Raw genomic sequence first — 15,068 nt, forward strand, 5'->3', positions numbered from 1 at the left:
AAGTCTCAGCAACTGTTTTACTTTCTCACTTGGAATTTTAGAAGTTGGGTGGAAAAATATGATGAAAGGAAAAACACGATTAGTGGGAACCCAGTGAAGCAGAACCCACAATTAACACGATTTCTCTATAATTTGATAGCTCCTCAGAGGAACACACTCCTGAAAAAGGCTAATTATATATTTGTTTGTTCAGCCCACAAATAGCATTTTGACAGCCGTTTTGTGTGTGTGTGGTGGGGGGTGGGGGGGAAGGACCTTGTGAGATCATCTCAGTCCACCTTCTGCTTTATCAGAAATGTCCACTAAATAGACATTGCACTGGGTTAGGCAAAACTGTTGGTTTCATTGATTAAATTTAAATAAGAAAACAGATTAGCCCCACTTGGGAGATTTGAAGATATCAGGTATATCCAAAAACATTGCTGAGGCAACTTGCAGTTAAACAGACACAGGACAGAGATATCAAAGATGAGCAGAATTTAAACCACTGAATTAAGGAGAAAAAACTTCTAGTCCATTCCCAGCAGGCCAAGAAATTGCTGATAATCCCTCTTAGATGTACAGTAATTTTGACTTCAGCCAACTGTGTATCCTTGTACCTTAAAACATCAAAAAGAAAGAAAACTTGTCGTGACTCCAGGCATGGAAGAAATTAAGCTTGAATTAGTTTCGAACTCACACCCATCAAAATGATTGGCATATACTCACGGGGTGCCTCCTGGGGAGGGTGGGGTATGGGGATATGGACCCTCGTGCATCCATTTGTGGTATGTGTGCGCATGTGCATTGACTGGATATCTGTGGGTCTTTGGATTTGTGTTCCTCCTCTCCAGCCCCCAGCATTGCTGGGCATTTTTGTGACTGTGCAGTAACGGGACCTGGATTTGGTTCTTGTGAAGATGCTACCAGAGGCCTGCCAGAGCACTCCCTGTGGGAGGGTGATGGAAATCAGGAAAGTTCTAGCAGAAATGGGCTTAATCACCTTGGGACTGTGTGTTCACGTTCCAGGAGGATGAAATGGTTGGTCCCGGACACTTAGCAGGGACCCACCTTCCTACCTTGGTGAGTGGGATTTGAACAGGCCCTACTGTGGTCAAGGTGTCAGGCCTTTGGTGGGAAGCTGTATCAGATTTGGCAAAAATCAGTGGTTCAAACTTATCCACAGAGAACCGAATTCAAAAGGAGCCTACTGCTTCTGTTTGTTGTCTTTTGTTCATCTTCTCTGGCCTTCTCTGTCTGCGGAGACGGCACACCTTCACAAATGGCCTTAGAATGCCATTCTGAAGTTCAACAGAATGAGACAACCATCAAGTATCAGATGTATTTATTATTGTCACAGCTTACCTAATATTTAAAAAACCTAGTCACCAATGTTTACAAGTCCTAGTAGACATCCAGCCCATGTAGAGTATGTAACTTACACAAGAGTTTGCATCTTTCTTTTGTAACGAGTGCGGTACGCAGCCCTGTATATATTTTACAATGTCTTTACAGAAAAAAAATCATTTAATGTGGTGTTGTACAATGCACTTTTCTAATTTTTTTCCATTAAAATCTCTATGGCACGTTTACAAATGTATCTTGGTCTTTCTTCACTGAGAAAGGTTGGGCAAGACTTGCTTTGATGCCTCGTCTTCCTGCCTGTAAACCACATTCTGAAAGCAGAGAGCAAGGTCGACAGTCCTGGCCGTATACCCTGTTTGCTCTTGGTCTTCCTCGTTGTGGACAGGCCTGCTTGGAGGCCGTTCCCCTAACAACCTTGGTCAAGTAAGGAATTTGCCTTAAAATACGAGACTATCCTTCTTGGATTTTATGTGCTGACTCAGTTATATTGTGCAGCTTGAATTGGATCCAGGAACCAGAAAGTAGATGAACACCACTTCCAGAAGGCAATGAAACCAAACCAAGAGTTTGACCTCAACTGAACCGAGACCAGATTTGCTGATTTTTGTTTTTCTTTCGTGGCCAAGGAATCTGAGTTAAAAATGAGAAACCATGCTGCCCTTTTTCACCGGTGTGTGTATGGACACAAGAAGGGAAAATGAGGCAGTTAGCAGGTGCTCAGTGTTCTTTATATCGAAGGCAAATCTGCTCCCTCCAGCTCCATAGGAGCTGCCCAAGTACTGGGGCTCCCGAGCTCCACCTGGAAGGCTCATGAAGACAGGTTTAGTCTGGATCTAGGATGGGGCCGAGAAGGTGCATTTCTAAAGAGCACTCAGGTGATGCTGCAGCAGCTGTCCCAGAGATTAATGGGAGATGCTGGTCAAAAGCAGACCATGGCCACAGGTCATGTTCCTGAACCTGGCCACACAAAGCCAGGTTGCTTTTTGCCTGTCTTGGAGGCCATGCCTCCTCTTTCCCTGCTTACCTGCTCAGCTCTGTTTGGCTTCCCCCAGGGCGCCTACCCAGGGCTCATCCAGGAAACAGATGGGCCAGAGCCCTGGTAAGAATTTTAATTCTTAGTGATTGAGGCTTAATTTACATACGGAAAAACTTACTCCTGGGTGTTCCGTTCTCTGCGTTGTGACTTGGGGTCTTAAATCCTCTTAAAATGTAAATAAGGACAGATTGCTTTCTCTCCTCAACCCTTCTGTGGATGCCTGGGCTAGAAGCCAGGTCCTTCCTACCGGTCAGCTTTGCTCCTATGTGCGTGCCCGGCTTGTGCTCTCCATGGCGTGCAGATGTGCCCACGTGGCACCCCCACCTGCTGTTCCTTCTACCAGCAGCTCTTTTCACCCCACCTTCTCCCGTCCCAGTGTCTCTGCTCAGATGTGACCTTCTTGGAGGGTGCCTCTCCAGCCTGCTTTCTCCTCTAGCACTGATCACCATCTGCCAACTACTAAACATTTGACATGTCTATTGTATCTCCCCCAGGGGAGCATGAGCCCCACGGGGCAGAGGGCAGGGACTTTCACTTGCTTTATTCATTCATGGCTCTACCCTAGAGCCACGTCTGCAGACAATAGTCCTTCAGCATTCCCCGAAAACCTAAATGATGGGATGAAGTCAGAGTCTGCGCCCTGGAGAGCCAGTGAGGCTCTTGCATCCTTCTCTTCCTCTGCTCCTCCTACCCCAAACATTAGTCTTGTGACCTGCACTGGCCCTGAAGGAGAACTTCCTGGCTCAGAGATGGATCTGAGATCCCCAGCACCCTGACACGAGCTCAGAGAGGCTGTGGGACCATCCAACTCAGGCAGGTCCTGTTGCTAAAATGCATCCTGGTGTCCAGTGGCTCCAAGAATGTGAACTGGGGGATCCACAGCAGGGCTGGCTCTTGGTTTATGACTTAAGGCAATTTCTATTTCTCTTCTCTTTGGAAGAGTTTCTATCCTCAGTGAACCAGGTTAGTGCTTCCTAAGAACTCTGTGCTTTCCAGAATCTTCAAGGGATAATATGGCTGAATTCCTTTCTTGTCTTTTCTGTTATTTTAGCCAAGGCCCACTTAGCTCAGAGGGACACCCAGGGCAGTCGTGGATGAGGCATTTTCGAGTCCCTGGCTAATCAGTGCAGGATCCACTGATTTTTTTGCTCCCTAATGAGAACTCTGATCAGGACACCTGAGATTCTAACCCCACATCAGCGCCTTCCCCTCTCCCCACCATCCCCCTACTGCTGGTCATTCAATCCAAACACACAGGGGCTTGTGCTGCTACCCAAATGAGGAATGGGGGGCAGTGGGCAGGCAGGAGACTTTGGAGCATATTCCAGGGAATCTTCATCACTGTCATCATTGTTATCACCATGCACCTGTTAAGGGAAATAACGGCCACTTAAAATACTTTTCTGCATATCTTGATTTGTTCCTCCATCATGTGGTTAGATATTTACTATGTTCTGTGCAGGCTACATTTGGGATGGTCTGATGAGAGCTGTAGGAGCACACCACAGCAGGAATACACAGCATACTTGTTGTGAGGTCCCTGAACAGGACACTTGAGGAAAAAGCAGTTATGCTTTAGGGCAACTGAAACCACGGCGACAAAGAGGTCGTGATTGGCAGCCATACGCCACCATGTAAAGAATGTGAGGTTTCAAAGGTTTTACTCTCCCTTTCTGCAAGTGGAAAATCCTATCAATTAAGAGCCACAACAGTAGATGTTCCAGTTTGCAGGTGCCAATTTTCAAAGGAGCTCCTTCGCATGTGAGCACCTCTGTGTTACGCTCTAGAATGAGCAGTATCAGAACTTCTTTGTTTTATGATTCTCACAAGCAACCCAGAGGCGTGAGCCCTACTATTTAGTATCCCTGTGTCCTTGGTCACTTGGCTCATCTGCAAATGGTCAAGTAGACGTTATCAAATAAGACATAGGAGATCACCTGTGCTAAGTAGTTCCTATCATCGTGTGGTAGGCATTGTGTGCTAAGTTCTTTTCTGGTAATCCTCAGAGCATCTCCTAAAATGCTTTCCATAGCATCCTGGTCCTACAGGGTCCTCCATCACCCTCCAAAAAAATGTAACAGGCATTGCTGTGTTCTAAGTCCCTTTTGTGCAGATTTACAACCCACACCACAAGATATCTCACAGCATTTACTGTCTTAAAGAAAAATTTGAACTTTGCCAACCTAGGGGGTTCCTGAGCAAATCTGATGAATCCGTTTTCCCCGGAGCACTGGTGGCATTCATCACCAACCCATCCTGTATGCCTGTGGTCAGCAAGGCTGTGCAGCAGCCCCTCCCACCTCTGCACCCTCCAGGTGTGTCAAGGTTGCACTTCCTGGTCCCCTGGGTAGGTGCGGTGATGTAATTAGTTCTGGCCAATGAATCACAGGTGAAGCGGCACAGATCACTTCCCGGCTGCAACCTGAACTGTGAGAGCGTCTCCAGGACTTTCTTTCCTTCTGTTGCACTGACAGGCAAGTTTCAAGATAGTGGCTGCTAAGCCCAGGTCCTGAAGAGAGGAGGTAAGGTGGGGACTCCCCAGCCGGCCTACGCTGGACTCACACGGTGAGAAAAAACCTTCAAGCCGCTATGTTGTAATGGTTGTCAGCCTATCCTGATTGCTCCACGTTTGTTCCTGGGGACACCGTTCCTCAGGCGGTCAGTGCCTGGCGCATGCAGGTTCATGATAAATATGAGTTAATGACTGGCTGACATCATCTTCCCAAACAATTAGAGGGGTCTCTATAGAGGCTCCAACATGCAATAAAATCTTACATCAGGAGCAGGGGGTCTTAATTATTATTGCCCACTCCAGTTTCACCCTCATCCAGGGTGAAATATTTAATCCATAGAGCCTTTTCCATTTAAATGTGATTTTCACTTTCAATTCTTTGTGTTTCCTCCTTAAAACAGGACTGTGTGGGCGGCCCCATCAGAGGACGGCGACAGCTCTCTCCTTCTGTAAGTGAGGCAGTCTCATCCTTCCCTGGATCCTCAGCATCTCTTAACCAGCAGTGGCAAAGGTTGAATTAGAATGGCACCAGCTTCGGATAAAAATCCGGATCTCGTTTTTCAAAACGTGTCTAGAGCTGGTGGCTGTAAGGAACCAATCAAGCCTCAGCTGTGATTCTAATCCTGCCAAGTCTGCCTGAGAGCCGACTCATTCATCCAAAGAGAGAACTGTTTGGATAGAGCTCAAGGTGCATGGCTCGCTGGCATAGCCCAGACAACCTCTTAAAGGCTGGGCCGCAGAGCTAGAAGGTCTGTCACTCAGTTGGGGAAATCGCCTGAGAAGTTCAAGTCCACTGCCTGGCAGCTCAAATGAGTCAGCCTCACCAACCAAGAATCGTGTTGATAAACAGACTCAGAGAGCCCGCGCCCTGTGGGGTTCCCCCATCTGCAACTGTCTCACCTGGTCCCCCTGCAGGGCCCGGCGGGGACTGGGGAAGGTCAGTGCTCCCTGGGGCGGGGACTGGGTCTGTTTCCGGGCTCAGTGCCTCCGAGTCATACAGATGCCAGGTGGTCCTGCTGCTTACCCTTGCTGAACCTCAGGCTTCTCGTGTAAACAGGGCGCTTTTGAGGAATTATTAACATCTCCCTGTGAGTCAAAGCACCTACTGAGATAATGTATGTAATGCTTGTAATAAATGCAGCTATGTGCCAGGCACTCTGAGACACTGCCTTTGTGGTTATTTTTAGTTCAGCTGTATGCGTGCCGGAACGTGTTCCTGTTGGCTGTGCGTCTACCATGGAAAGTGGCTTCTGGCGTGTTTATTTGCCTGGCACCTGCCCCTTTGTGCTACTCCTTGCAATAGCCCAGACTTGAGCCAGAGTACAGACCCAGAACCCCTTGAATGACAGGGAGACCTGGTGTCCCTGAGGAAGGGCCCTGGTACACTGCCACACATTTATCCTGTGAATTTTTCTCATGGCCATAGCTGCCTTCGAGAAAGGCTCTTTACCAGGGACACAGTGCACTGGGAGTAGGAGAAAGATCAGACTTTTTGGGGATTGCCAGACCCTGGCTCTGAACTGACACTGATTCCAGGAGACCTGGAATCTAGCAATCAGAGGAGGTGATTATGGAGTGAGGTGATCCACGGAGTTGTAGCTCAGGTCCATCTCAAAGTGGGTATCATGGGTCTCCCCAACTCATCCTGTGGCTGCTGACCAAGTAATGGAATGCATCCTTGGAATAGACACTCAGCAATGGGCAGAACCTGTACACTGGTAATAGACCTCACCCCCAGCCAGGACTGAGGGTGGACCTTCACGCAGGCTGAGCTAATTATGGCAGTGTGTCCTCTGGGCCAGGGGTGGCTCTGGGGACAGACTCCAGTCACAAATTGACCACTTGGAGCTCTCCCTATTCTTTCCTAACAGGAACTGGATGGAAGAGCTTTCTGTCCCCGAGGCAGGCTGGCTGGAGGGGATGAAGCCAGCATTCAAGCATCTTGTAAGGTCTAAGAGTCCTTAAGTCCTGGGTGAAATCACCCCCATGGCCAGATCCACCCCTGTCCCCTCTACTGGCTAATACAAGCTCATCAGTTTTTAATAAACCAGGTGAGCTTGGATGCAATGACAGACTCTAGCACCCTGACTCATTGTAGGGGGAATCTTCTATTCTCCCCTCCAAATCCCTCTCCGCCTTTATCCACTCTGCCCTGTGTCCACGGAAACAAACCTGTGTGGCTTCCATGTAGGCTTGGTCAATGCGGAGCTCTGGCAGGAAGTCAGGAGGTTGGAGGAAAGAGGGAGGGAGGATTTATTCCCTTTCCCCTGTGGCAACTCTGTGGTCTGGATGTTTTCTAAAGCAAGGGCCTCAGCCTCTGCCAGGAGGCCCTCTCCACACTGTCTCTGGTTTCCAGGTTCATGAACTGCCCTTTCTTCCTGGCCTAAGAAAGTGAGTATTGGGTACGGAACTATCCTTTACTATTTCCTTATACTCTGCTGAGCTTTGGAAAATAGTCCCTTCATTAAAGCATCCACAAATTACCCAGCCAGACTCTGCCATCTGTGTCCTGGTGGACCCTGCCTGCTGGACACACTGCACCCAGACAGCCTGGACTAAGTGGACAAAATGTCATTGTGATCATCACTAGAGCATCTCATCAGGAGAACGAGGTACAAGTCTTGGCCCAGGCAGAGATCTTGGTAAAGATAATGTAAGCGATCTAGGAAAGGAAAGTATTTTCTTAACTTAGGAGTGAGCATTGCTCTATCACCGCACAATGTGCGCTGGGCACCCTCTGATGCCAGGTTTCCTACTGGGACAATCCCCCCACCCCAAGGAACGGGCCTCCCCAGCAAGTGAGGATGGCCCTACTATGAGGGAAGAAATCTACAGGTCACCCCATATCTCATTTTTTTATGGTCCATTCAACATCAACTCATCCCTTTCCTGGAAGCAGTTCTAGATCCAAGTTTCCCACCCACCGCCCCCCAATCAAAACTTAATTTTTATTGAAGCATGACATACACTCTGGAAACATGCACCTCGATTGAGATTTGTCCAGTGGGCACAGGGTCCGGGGAGCAGTGGCACCTTCGTGGAAGACAAAGGCATTCGTTCACGCACTGGCACAGCTTCAGGTCACAGAAGCACTGGTTAGGGAGGGTTGGCCCTATTTCTACCTCTTTGTGTTACCTTAGTTGAGCTCACCTGTGCACTGTACAACCGGTACAACAATGTATGGCAGCCTTTGTTTTGAACACCAGATACATTAAAAGTTATTACGCCAAAGGCCATGCAGAAAAGGCCAAATCAGAGACCTTGGTACTAACCAAAAGTTGTACCCCAAATAGGCTGGAGTATTACCTTGATGGAAGGCAGATGAGCCCTATGGGTATGGTTAGTACATGCCTAGTCCCTTTTATACAAAACCATATTTATCTAAGGTGGGCTCAACTTTGAGACTTCTTAAAGATCCATCTCATTTAGGAAAGTTATTGAGAGCTTATTATAAGCCAGATACTATAACTCTAGGGACTCAGGATGTGAATATTAGATACACAAGTGCCTTTGAGGAACTTGTAGTCCATCATGGGGTGAGAAAACACCGTAACAGATAATTATACCATGTGTTTGAAGCAGTGTCATAGAACACAGAAAACCAGTAAGGGATTTGGAGCCCAGCAGGAAACAGGTGGCTGTACACAGTTGGCAGTCAGGACCGTTCTCCACTGGAAAAGTGAGCTTGAGCAGACGGGGGCAGGAAGAACATTCCAGCTGCTGATGGGTGAGAGCTGAGGCTTCAGGCAGAAACATGTCTGAGCTCGCGGCCCAGGAGGCCCCTGGGACTGAATCCCTGCTATGTTCTTCGGATGTGAAGATGGCCTCTACTCCCTAGGCCTCCCAACACCCAGCAACAGACCCTGTGATGCTCTCACCCCTCTGGGCTGTCCTTATCCTCCTGGACTTTGCCTTAGGTCAGCTGAGCCTGGCTCAGAGGTCGCCGGCAGAATCAGGAGGCAGGTTGGACATCTGTGGAATGGCACATGGAGGTGGGGGGCACGAAGAGGGAACAAACTCCCGCCTGCTGGTCCTCCCCACTTTTTCAGGACCCCAGCGTCTGTGAGGCCAGGAGTTAGAACGCGTGCCCCATGCAGTGATCTCTTTCGATTTCTCTCTTGCAGGGTTATGGCTAACAATGGTGAGACAATAAGGTCTGGGGCTTTGGCGCAGACTTGACATGCCTGCTCTGTGGGGTCAATAAAGCATGGCAAGGATGCAATGTGCAGTCCATGTGTCCCCTTCTGCTCCTCTTAGCCACTCTCACATCCACTGCAGACTCACCTGACCTGCCATCACATGCTGTAGTACCTAGTGCAGATGCCAACTTACACTGACAAATAGGGATGAGTTGGAGAAGGGCCGGACCCTAGGGTGGTGATTGCTGTTGATACGTGCAACCTTGGAGTGCAATGAGAGTCCCCACCCCTAGCTGTCCCGTGATCTAACTTCCTAGCATTACAGGATGGCTGGCTCAAATGTGGTTTGCTGATGTGACCAGACACAGCAGCTCTTAGCTCTTACCATTCCCCTTGGAAGAATCACCCACCTTTACCTTCAAGGAGTTAACAGCTCTGGATTATTTCTTGGGGAACCTCACTATCCTGACTCTTGGCCCAAACTGCAAAGGGGGTGCTGAATCCACTCTTGGCTTTGACCCTACAATCAGAACTTGGGATTCTCTGCAATTCTTCTCTGGCTCCTCCAGCTAGAAAATCCTCAGCCCCCAGGGTCTGGGTCTGGGGTAAAGAGAAAAGGAAGAGAGTGTCTTTGTTCATTGGTGCTCAGAGAAGATGAAGCTGGCTTGCATAGCCTTTGAGAGCAGTGAAGTCCCCAAAGAACCATCAAGAAAAGTAGCCCTGTTTGCCGGGCCTCCGGCTTTTACTGTTGCCATGGCAACGCCCCAGTGGGACACCAGGAATAGATGGTTTTTGAAGGGGGGTTGGGGCACGTGGCATCTTGTTTTAAAGAAAAGTTAGCATGTTGGGGGTAAGGAGTTTTCCTGAAGGCGTCCTCTGAGCAGGCAGGTGCAGGGGCCTGGGCTACCGTCTGGGGCTTTGGTGCCCTTGAGGGCTGCTCCCTTCCTCCTGTCCTGCCAGCCAATGGCTCTGCCTTTTATTCTGGAATGCAGCTCACAGTGCTGGCCATGGAAAGGGAATGAGGTATGAAGTTCAGGAGCATTTGGGGTAATGGCAGGGAAGTAATTAATATTTGCTCACCTGTGAGCCCTGGAGATCAGGCCACCCCCTGGCCACACAGCCAGTCTTCTACAGTTAATGGGAGAGAGCAGGGCTTGGGGTCAGGAGGCCTGAATCCTAATTCTAGCTCTCCACCTCTTGCAGAACAAGTCCTAGGCAAGTTTCTTACACCCTCTCAAGGGCTCAAAGGTTATATCAGCTAGATATCCCACCAGAGAAGCAGAGCCATTAGGAAACATATTAAGAGATTTATTGGAAGGAGTTGACTTACATGATTGTGAGGTCTAGGCAAGTATGAAATCTGCAGGGCTGGCCTCCAGGATGAGCAGGCTGGGACTCTCAGGCGTGGGCCAAAAGTGTTATCCCTAGGAGGAGTGTCTTTTCCATCCAGGAAGCCTCAGCTCTGCTCTTATGGCCTTTCAACTGACTGAACCAGGCACACCTAGGTTACTTAGGACAATCTTCCTTACTTAAAGTCAGCTGATTATGACCTTTAATCACACCTATGAAGTACCTTCCCAGAAACATCTAGATTAGCATTTAATTGAATAACTGGGACTGTAGTCTAAGTTTAACACATAAAAGAGCTATGCAAGTGCCTCCTCTGTAAAATGGAGCTAGTCGTTTTTTGGGAGGCTACTAAGTGACCTACATGAGGTATTTCATTTAAACCTAATACTAGCAGTAACAACAAAAGTGATAGCCACAGCTGGCCTTTATGTGGTGCTTGATAGGTTCCAGGCATGTTCTAAATATCTCTTTAATCCTCACAATGAACCTATCTGGCAGGTGCCATTTTGATCCTTGTCTTAGTCTGTTTTCTGTTGCTATAACAGAATACTACCAACTGGGTAATTTATACAGGATTGAAGTTTATTTAGCTCATGGTTCTGGAGGCTGGGAAGTCCAAGAGCATGGTGTTGCCTGGTAAGGGTCATCCTACGGCTAAAGGGTGGAAAGAGGAAGCAAGAGTGTGTGAGATGGCACCAGGGGCCATGCTTGGTTTTAAAACTCACTCTCAAGACTCACTTTTGAGTTAATCCATTCCTGGGGTCTCAACCTTCATGGCTCATTCTCTTATTAGGCCCCACCTTCCAATACCATTGTGTTGGGGATTAAGTTTAACACATGAATTTTGGGGGGCAGATTTAAATAACAGTCCTTATTTACCAAAGGGGAGGTTGAGTCAAATTACTTAAGTCTAAAATCCACAAGCAGCAGCAGGGTCCAGAAACCAAAAGAGATATTTCATATTAGGTGCTATGCCAGGTAATTTACATGTGTTGTGAGAGGATCAAATTCAATCTGATAAGGGTAGAAAAAAATCCTACTCTCATTCTCCAAACAGGTGACAGACCACTCTCCCCAACACACACACCAGTATGTTCTACTCTTTTATTCCTCAATGCCCCCATACAGGAGGTGACATTATCCTTGTGTGATAGCTTAGGACACAGAGGAGACTTGCCTATAGGTCAGGAAAGGAGTCAAGCCAAGATCGGAGGATCCCAGGCCCCTGCATTCTTGGATACTTTGCATCTTTGGAGAAAGTAACTGGTTGGCCCTGGCACTTGAACTCAGGCTCCAAGGCTCAGCTCTGGGGTTACCTTACTGGTGTATGTACTGGCTTTTCTCTAGATCTGTTCTCTGCCCACCTTTTCCTGCTCTATGCCTGGGAAGCTGATTCTAGGGTGGCATCTTCCAGGCCACTTTGGCTTCCCTTTGGAGTTGGTCAGTGGGAGACACTGATACAAGATGGGAGGGTGGAGAGAAAGATACCAAGATACCTATGAACTCTCAAATCCCTTGCTGCCTTGTCAAGGAGTGGTCCGTCACTTTCTGGGGTCTAGCAAGACCCCCATCCTAAGAACCCACAGCTTCCAAAGTGGAAAGAGGCTTCCCAAGGTTCCCAGACCCCAGGTGCCCCACTCTCCATTCCTGGTTCCCTTAACTCTGACTTTACGTCTATTAATAGTATCTTCAGGAACTCTCTTGAAGGAAACACTTGGACGTCCATCTGCTTCCTGTTAGAACCCTCATCAACTGCAAGGCCTGGAGGAATGTCAGTTGGGGGTCTGCCTAGAGTGATGGGGGGTAGCTTACAGGAATTGAGGCCATTGTGAGCAGGGCCCCTCCAGCTGTTGAGGAACAAAACAAAACAAAACAAAAAACAAACCCGTAAAAACCCACCATGCCTCATAAGCCTTTGAAAGTCTCAGCCAGTACTGGCACCATTGAAAGTGTATGGGAGAAAGGCTGATGAAGTCAAAAGTGCTAGGGGTTGTCCTGGTGTGAACATTGAAGATCCCACACTCTCCATCCCCTAAGTCCCAGGAAGACCAGGACAGCTGGCCACCCTAGCACACAGTCACTGGGCTATTGCCATGGAGGATGCTCCATGCTTGGGAGATGCCCACAGTCCTCCCAGGAGCTCTGGTCTAGGCCTCACAAAGGAGGCAGGCGGGACTGACCCTGCAGAGACCAAAGCCCAGAGGGAAAGGGACACCAGGCAGTCCTCCTGTCTGTTCCCACCTCACCTGGAGGGTGGTCTAGAAATGCTATTCCCACCCACCTGCAACAGCTTATCTGGGAAGGCCTGGCTGGGTGTAATTGCTTGGCAGATTGTATCCCCAGGCCCCAGCACAATTAGTGTTTAATCATCATTCAAATACAATGAGATAAGTGCTCCTCCTCACTGCCTCTCACTGCACAGTCTGCAATCCCCTCAGCATGCTTATTTGCTGTAATGACAAGGTGAACTAACCGGCCACCTCACCTTGAAGTCCCGATAGGGAAGAATGAGCAACAGTTTGTGTTTAATCAGTTATGTCAGGCAGGGAATGCAGGTTACAGGAAACTGCCTTTGCATCTGTTGTTCCCTCTGCCTGGGCATCCCACACCTCACTGGTGACAACCTCTGTGCCTCCCCTCACTGGCTCAACAGCCCATTTCCATGCATGCTCACTCAGCACCAGGCATCCTCCAGTAGCTGGGCAGAGGACACTGGACAAGACCAGCAATGCAGAGCGGTAGCTCTCATCTGTCACCTGCCTTCCCCATTGCACCTAGGTGAACCAGACCCGTTGTAACAATATCCTATGGATAAACCCTTACCCCAACCCCCTTTTGGGGCCCACACCCTGGGGCTTCACAGGGGAATTGGAGGCACCAGTCAAACTCTGGGAGTTAGGACTCAAATCTCTGCTGTGAATCCAATCTGGATCCTCTCTGCTTGGGTGATGACAACACCAGCTTCCACGTTCTCTGATCCACGATAGCTCACACCATGACCAGGATACTGGTATCCTCAGCCAACAAGAAGCCAGGAGTGGGCAGAGGAAGCCTATTGTCTGAATCCTTTGCCATGGACTACAAGGTGTTGTCAGGCCTGGCCCAGCCACCCCTCAACACCTTCCAACACACTCTTCCATGGCTCTCTGCCCCTCAGCCACAATCATCTCTTGGCCTCTTCAGGGCACCAGGTGTCCTCCTTACTCAGGGTCTGGCCCTTGTTCCTTGGTCTGCTTGGAATGCCCTCTCCTGGGGCTTGATCAACACTTTCTCATCCTTTGGACTCAGAGGGGGATTTCTTGACCATCCCCCACACCCCCAGACCCTGCCACGTATATCCTATGTTCCTCTAGTTTCTCACAATGCCTTCAAAGCCTTTCCTTCAGAGCCCAAAAGCTCAGTGGGAGTTGGTCAGGTGGAGGGAAGGGGTTTTATGAGGAGAAAGATGTTCCTGGCTGAAGATAGATGAGCAGAAGCAATACATGTCACTTCTGGGGGAACCCATGGTGTGGTGTATGAAATGCCCTGTCTTAGCATTGTCCACGTGAACACCAGGACAATCCCTAGCAACTTTGACTTCATCATCCTACTGTCTCCAAATTTGTCAACATTTGTAAGACGTTAAGAATCAATCGACTACATATGCCTATCTCCCCACTCGGAGCAGAATGAGCCTTTGTCATTGGTACACCTTCAGTGCCCAGCACCAGGGTACCTACCACACAGCAGGCAACAAGTATGACCAACTTTTGGAGGAGAAAAATAGACAGTTGGGGAGTTATCCTCTGTGGAAACAAACAAGGCCTTATGTGACATTTGCTTCTGAACTTCTTATCTAGCAAGTGTCTGCAGCACTTCTTGTGTGTCAGGCATGGTTCAAGTGCTTTGTATACATACTCTCATAGAAACTATGAGAGTGCTGTGGATAATAATCAACCCTAAGGAGGAAACTGGGACACAAGCTTCAGTAATCCTAGATCACCAAGAAGGCTCTGGAGATAGCCCAAGTGGGAGAAGACAGTAGGGAGTTTCAGCAGATCTTCAATCCTGTGACCATCAAAGGGTTAAAGAGGGGTAGAAAAGTCGCTCTGTCTCACTCTAGGCAGTATAAAACATCCAAACCTTGTGCATCTGACTTCAGGAGTTCAGATGTCGTCGCAGACCCCAATGTATTAGCGTTCTCTTGCAATTACTCATAGCTAATCTCATGTTCTTGCTTTTAGTAGAAATATCATCAGCCTTAAATTTCTTTGATTTCACCTGAGTCAAAATTTGATAGAAACCATAGACTCCCAGACTTCTCTAAGAATTAATGAGAATACCTCCTTAAAATAACTCTCACCCAGAATCTCTTTCTAAGTGCTTTGAGAGTAGGCAGCACTGGATTAGCCAGGCATGCCCTTTAGTTTGGAAAGAAAGTCAGAAAATACTTGCATGACCAGTGGTCATAACATTTTCAGTTAAAGCTACACTTGCCCTGCACACTGCGCCCTGTGTTTTATCGTATTTTTTGAGACAGGGTGTCACTCCCATTGCCCAGGCTGAAGTGTGGTGGTATGACCTTAGCTCACTACAGCCTCAACTTTCCGAGCTCACGTCATCCTCCTATCTCGCCTTCCTGAGTAGCCGGGACTACTGGTACGTGCCACCACGCCTGGCTAATTTTGTGTGTTTTTAATAGAGCTGG

The 15,068-nt window shown here is 48.5% G+C and overlaps 1 protein-coding gene across 1 annotated transcript in view; it reads left to right on the forward strand.

Moving 5' to 3' along the window:
* KCNK9 (potassium two pore domain channel subfamily K member 9) overlaps positions 1-6,053 on the forward strand; it is a 102,643-nt gene extending 96,590 nt beyond the window's left edge. Inside the window, exon 4 of the mRNA XM_050800239.1 lies at positions 5,294-6,053. The gene's annotated coding sequence lies outside the window, so the exon portion shown is untranslated. The remainder of the gene's footprint in view (positions 1-5,293) is intronic.
* The last annotated feature ends 9,015 nt before the right edge of the window (positions 6,054-15,068 follow it).

This window comes from Macaca thibetana, chromosome 8 (genome assembly GCF_024542745.1).
Source record: "Macaca thibetana thibetana isolate TM-01 chromosome 8, ASM2454274v1, whole genome shotgun sequence".
Classification (NCBI taxonomy): Eukaryota; Metazoa; Chordata; class Mammalia; order Primates; family Cercopithecidae; genus Macaca; species Macaca thibetana.